Source organism: Mytilus galloprovincialis, chromosome 2 (assembly GCF_965363235.1).
Source record: "Mytilus galloprovincialis chromosome 2, xbMytGall1.hap1.1, whole genome shotgun sequence".
NCBI classification, from domain to species: Eukaryota; Metazoa; Mollusca; class Bivalvia; order Mytilida; family Mytilidae; genus Mytilus; species Mytilus galloprovincialis.
The window spans coordinates 96,272,931-96,279,959 of record NC_134839.1 but is presented as its reverse complement, the minus strand read 5'-3'; positions in this window follow the sequence as shown (position 1 = coordinate 96,279,959).

Below are 7,029 nucleotides of genomic sequence, written 5' to 3'. Positions count from 1 at the left end.
GAAAAAGATATCTTTCAGTATAAAAAAATGGGTGAAATTTTGTTATGTGGAGATTTTAATGCCAGAATAGGCTCTGAAAATGACTTTATAGTAAACGATGATTCAAAATTTACTCCAATTTTTGATACATACCCTACTGACAAAAACATTATGACAAGAAAAAGTCGAGACCAAAAAATTGATCAAAGAGGCAAAGAAGTTTTGGATTTTTGCATTAGTAAACAAATAAGAATTTTAAATGGCAGAGTTCTTGGTGATACATTTGGTAATTTTACTTGCTATACCCCCAATGGTGCAAGTGTGGTTGATTATGTTGCTGTGTCGGAAGAAATTCTTGAAAATGTACTGTATTTTAAAGTATCCAGATTTATTCCCACATTATCTGATTGTCATTGTAAACTTGAGTGGGAATTATCTGCAAAATATTGTGTTCCTGGAGAAAATGATATTCCAATCCAGTTGAAAAATATGACACCTAATTATATCTGGACTGACTGTTCAGCAATAAAATTTCAAGAAACACTTTCTTCAGATACACTACAAAACTACATACTAGAATTCAACAACAGCACAATTCAATTTACTCAGACATCAGTAGATGACGCATCATCAAAATTTTCAAACATCTTTTTATCAGCAGCAAATCTATCACTTAAACGACCTTTAAAAAAACACACAAACAAACAAAAAAACAAAAAGTGGTTTGACGCAAGTTTACAACAAGCTCGAACTAACTTGCTTAATTATGGAAAAATTTATTCAAGATTTCCATATGATCCAATTATCAAAAATCACTTTTATAAACTGAATCGTGAATACTCCAAACTAAGGAAATATAAATACAAACAATACAAACAATCATTGATTAGTCAACTGGACTCCTTGCACGAAGAGAATCCAAAACTGTATTGGAACTTAATTAATGAACTACAGGAAAAAAATGAAACTAAAAAAAAATGTGGAGTACAACCATCAACTTTGATATCACATTTCCAAAAGTTGTCACAACTGAAAGGTGAATTTCAAAGTAGATATACAGAGCTATGTGAAAAACTGAAACAGTTAGAAAACTCAAAATGTTTCAACGAGTTGGACTCCTTTATCACTGAGTCTGAAATATCCAAAGCCATTTCACACTTAAAATGCAATAAATCATCAGGCTTGGATAACATTAGTAATAATATGATAAAGAATGGACAGACTTTCCTTTTAAAAAGTTTTCAACAGATGTTTAATACTTGTCTGTCTTCAGGTATATACCCAACATCTTGGGCTGAAGGTTATATTACACCAATTTTTAAAAGCAACGATACAAGTGACCCTAACAATTATAGAGGAATAACAATAACAAGTGCAATTGGAAAGCTTTTTAATAGAATATTAAGTCTAAGACTGGACAAATTTCTTCAGGAACATAATATTATACATGATAGTCAAATTGGATTCACAAGGAAAGCTAGAACTGCAGATCATATGTTTATTTTAAACTGTCTTATTAACAAATACTGTAATTCAAAAGAAGGTAGACTGTTTGCCTGTTTTGTTGATTTTCAGAAGGCTTTTGATACTGTTATACATACAGGGATCAAGATTAAACTACTAGATATTGGGGCTGGGTCTTATTTTTATAACATTATTAATAGTATGTATGAAATTAGCAAATCATGTGTCAAAATTCAAAATCAAGTAAGTGATTTTTTCCCATTAGATATTGGAGTCAAACAAGGTGACAACCTCAGTCCGAATTTATTCAAGATATTCATAAATGATTTGCCCAGATATTTGTCAGATACTAGAGACCCAGTTAATGTCAATGACAAAGATCTACATTGTTTAATGTATGCTGATGATATTGTTTTATTATCTACATCAGCTGAAGGACTACGAGAAAAGCTGGGAATGCTTGATAAATTTTGCAAAGATTGGTGTCTCAATGTGAATACTAATAAGACAAAGGTGCTGATTTTCAACAAGGCAGGCAGACATGTAAAACAGATATTCACATTTCAGAATATAAATCTGGAATGTGTTTCAAAATACAAATACCTAGGTTTATATTTAAGCTCATCTGGTTCATTCAGTTATGCTCAAAATGAACTATACAAAAAATCCCTGAAAGCTCATTTCAAATTAAGGAAAGATCTTTTATCACTTAATCCTGATGTAAAAACAAGTATTCATGTTTTTGACCACACTGTAAAACCTATTTTATTATATGGTAGCGAAATATGGGGGATGTTTAATTCTCTTTCCTCTAAATGTAAGAAGGAAGATATATCTTTTGAAAAATTATATTCAGGTTTACCCTGTGAGAAACTTCATATAAAATTTTGTAAATTTATACTTGGGGTACACAAGAAAACAACAAATGCTGCAGTGTTATCTGAACTTGGAAGATTTCCAATATATTTTAATATTATAAAAGGAATGTTATTGTACTGGTATAGATTAGAGAATTTAGGTAATAATTTTCCTCTATTAAAAGAGGCATATACACAATCAAAGACACTACATCACATGAATATAACATCATGGTATGGTTCAATAAATGTTGTTTTTAAAATACTTGGTATTGACTATACAAATGCCATAAGTGCTCCATTTTGAGAATCCTTATACAAATTTAAGAAATATATACAAACCAAGCTATCAATATTGTTTATTAGCTGTTGGAAAAAACAAATAGATAAATTTTCAGACAGTAAACTGAAAACCTACCTTTTATATAAAACAAATTTTGGTTTTGAAAAATATCTAACATTGATCAAGAATTTTGAACTTAGAAGAAGTTTTACTAAATTACGTGTATCTTCTCATAGATTACAAATAGAATTAGGTAGATATCAGGGTATTCCCCGAATTAACAGAATATGTAATAAATGTTCTTCCAATACTGTCGAAGATGAGGCTCATTTTCTATTTGATTGTAACAAATTTGAGGATGATAGAAATTGTATGTTAGCTAGTATTGCACAATATAATTCTTATTTTAATCATATGAACAGTCAAAGCAAAATTATCTGGTTATTTAGTGTAGAAAATGTTGAGTTACTTAAAATAATATGTAATTTTATATACAAACATCTTCCTTAGTGAAGATTAGTTAAAGGAAATCTATGTGTGTATATACATTTGATTGGACATAGAAAATTATATTCATCTGAATATCACAAACATACTAGCCGATTAAAAAAAAAAAAAATAATTGTTAAGATATATTATTTATTCAAATGTTCTCTTATATCCTTGAGGCATCGTCCCCTGGTATCAACTGCATTCAAGTTACCTATGATGCTTCCTTGTTTGCTTTTGATACAGGTAGGAAAGAGACATTTACACACATTTTACATGCCTATGGCCCATAAGGTATCGTCCCCTGGTGTCAGCTGCCTTTAGGAAACCATAATGCTTTCCTATTTGCTGCTGACACAGGATGAGTCATGGACATGTTTAATTTCTACTTTCTTTTTGGCTAATTATTATATATTTAATTGATCCAACTTTTTGTGTACTATACATATGTGGATATCTATTTTTCTTTTTTTTTTTTTTTTTCTTTTTGGGCTGCTTGTTTGTTATCTATATCAACCACACTTGTAATAAAATGCATTAGTATTAAAAAAAACCAACATACTATAGATTCTTTATCTACGTATTCTTTAAGAACTTAAATAGTTCTCGTTTAACTTTTTTTTTTTTTATTTATCTCATTGTTTGTATTGTATTATAAAAAAATTATTGATGTTGTAATGTTTATGCCCTTTGGGGCCCATAATTGGAAATAAAAATATCTTATCTTATCTTATCTTGTAGTTTCAAATCTTCAGTGAAAGCAATTTTTATTGACGAATGTCATAAAGTTGCAGATTGGTACGTTACAGCTTTCTTTGTATTTTAATTTCAGATTCAGTTTTACAACTTTTTTCTGTTGGACAATAGCAAAATGTATTGAATATATGAATAAATACTGATAACAATCCATACTTTTTAAGTGAACTTAATGGACATCTATTACACTTTATAAAACAATTTTATTGTAATTCTTTAAGATTTTGTCCTGGTTGTGCGTTACCCCGTATATTGGTTAATAATGAACATAATTTATATATTTTATCAAGCATTGGCCATTTCTTTGAAAGTAAAGTCTGGCTTATCACCTTTCTTATCAAATTTGTAACTTGATCTCAAGGTCTTGCATTTTTAATTTTTTCCAATTTTAAAAATCAATATTTCTTATATAACCTCAATAATATTTTGTTGTTTTGTTTTTTATTTAACCATTGATTTGATTTAACCATTGATTTGAAGTTCACATTTTGACATGAATTTCTATCAGATTTTACTGATACTGTTTGAAATGTTTTAAACAGATAATGTAAGTATGAAAGAGAAAGCAAGGTATGTATTTCCATTTCTAATGTTAAGATTTACTAGTAATGTATATGTTTTTGTATATTTATTACTTCTAACAAAACTCCTTACAGTTGGCCTAATGGAATTTATCTGCAACATGAAGCAAAACATTTATTGAACTTAACAATAAGTAAAATTGATCTTAAGTGACCAATTTTTTATTAATTTATTTTCAGTGCATATCTGCATTTTAGCTTCTGGTTTAATTTCCTGTTTTCATTCACTGTGAACTTCTATAATGCAGCTAGTATAAGCTTTTAATTGTTTTTTTTAAGCTTTTTGTTAACATTTAGTAATTAATGCTTTTATCTTAATTTTTTATTAACATTTCATTTCACCCTTACTAACAACATACATTATATAGAAGTCTGTATCTATAGGGTAATACACTTTGCTGTATGTTGGTTCAATTCCAACTGCGGACAAACAATGTATATTATTTCAGCTATTAACATTCCACTGTGAATGCATTTTTTCCAATTATCTGTGACCAGTATTGTTTTTAAAATATAATAGATATTATTCATTTTTGGATTATTAGATTCAGTGATTTTCTTTGAAATTTATTTCATGTAGCTAACTAAAAATATAACAAATACAGAACACAAATTTCAACATCATATTTAATAAAATCAGAGTTTTATTGGAAAAAATAATTTCATATTGCTTATATCCCTTTTCTTTGGTGGTGGTGTATTTAACTTTATTTATTAAATAGTTATTATCAAAATGCATGATCATTACTTTTTTTAATGAATAGGGGGAAATCATTCCGGAAAGCTTTTGATCACCTGAAAGAGCTTCCAGGATTTTTTCCAGGAGTACCAAGATTGGGACTTAGTGCCACTGTCACAAAACAGGAAGGGAGGACAGTAACCAGTTCCATAGGGATGAAAAATCCAAAAGTTATTCGGGAAAGTCCTGATAGGGAAAACATTTACCTGGAGATTAAACTTAAAGAGGCATCCCTTGATATCTATGAGGCCTATGAAAATATATATAGGCCAATTTGTGACAATCTGTTTGAAAATAGGGAAACTTTTCCAGTTACTTTGTTATTTATGCCATTACAGTACATAGACAATGCAGCTGCCTACTGCAAACACATATTCAAGAAACCTACACTTGAATCATCTGTATACGGTGTTCTTTGCAGTGGTCAGGATGACAGTGTAAAAAATTATATAATTAAAGAGTTGGCTTGTGTAAACCCAAGGATAAAACTTGTGTTTTGCACATCAGTTGTTGGTATGGAGTTTAATTCTCAATCAATTATGAGAGTCATCCATGCACGTCCACCAAGATCACTGTCCGATTATGTCCAAGAGATTGGGCGTGCTGATCGTTCAGGGATTGCATCCAAAGCTGTCCTTTATTACAGCAATAGGGATATTGCTGCTAATGTAGTTGATATCAAGCCTGATATTATTGGTTTTTGTAGGGAAAAGGGTTGTATTCGCGAATACCTACTACGGCAGTGTGGCTTTGAAAAAAACAGATGTAAAGGTCATATCTGCTGTTACAACTGTAAACCAAAATGTTCCTGTATTGAATGTGAGATGTTGAGAATAGAATTGTAAATAGGCAATAACCCTTCAAACTTCAACCACCATTCCAATCCTAATTTCAAAATTTTTGAATAGGATTAAAAAAATATTTTTTTCATATACAAATTTTATTCTATTTTCAAGTGATACACAAAGCATTTAAGTACATCATATAATCATAATATTATGAGACAATGTAATAAAAAACTACAATCAATTCAAAATTTTATTAACTTTTTAAATATCAAATAAATAAAGATAAAAGTTCATTTCTTGGAGATATTTATGCTTTAACCATTCAGTGCACAGATTTAATAGGTTACAAACAATCTATTTATGTATAGTTTGAGTGAAATAAAATTCCAATGATAAGATTTTTGTTTTCATTTCAATACATTAATATTACTTTATTGTTTTAGTTTAAGTAATTGTAATCTTAAAATCCTTTTGTTACCATAAAAAAAGTTCTCATAACAGTTCACCTGCACCCAAAAAAATAATTTCATGCATTTTGGCCAATTTTTTTAAAAATAGCAATGAACAATAAATCATAGCAGAAATCAATTTAATAATCCTTAGCACAAACTGATGTTTCTCAAAACTTCTGATTCAAAAAATAATAATAATCTTACAATTTGCTTCATAACAAACTTGTAATAACATACTTATACCTTCATTTTATCTTCTTATGATCCCTTTTCATATTGAGTGTAGTGTTACGTAGTATTGAACGGAACGGATATGTGATCTCTGCGCCGGAGATTGAAAGCTCCCTACATTTTGTTTGTCTGTATGTAATTATCCATTTGCTCTAACGGCTCAACCATGCTTCTCTTTTTTATATAGATTAGACCATTGGTTTTCCCGTTTAAATGGTTTTACACTAGTAATTTTGTGGGCCCTTTATAGCTTGCTGTTCGGTGTGAGCTAGGCTCCGTGTTGAAGGCCGTACCTTGGCCTATAATTGTTTACATGTATAAATTGTTACTTGGATGGAGAGTTATCACAATGGCACTCATACCACATCTTTCTATATCTATTGACACATCTGTGTCATCTCTGCTATCGT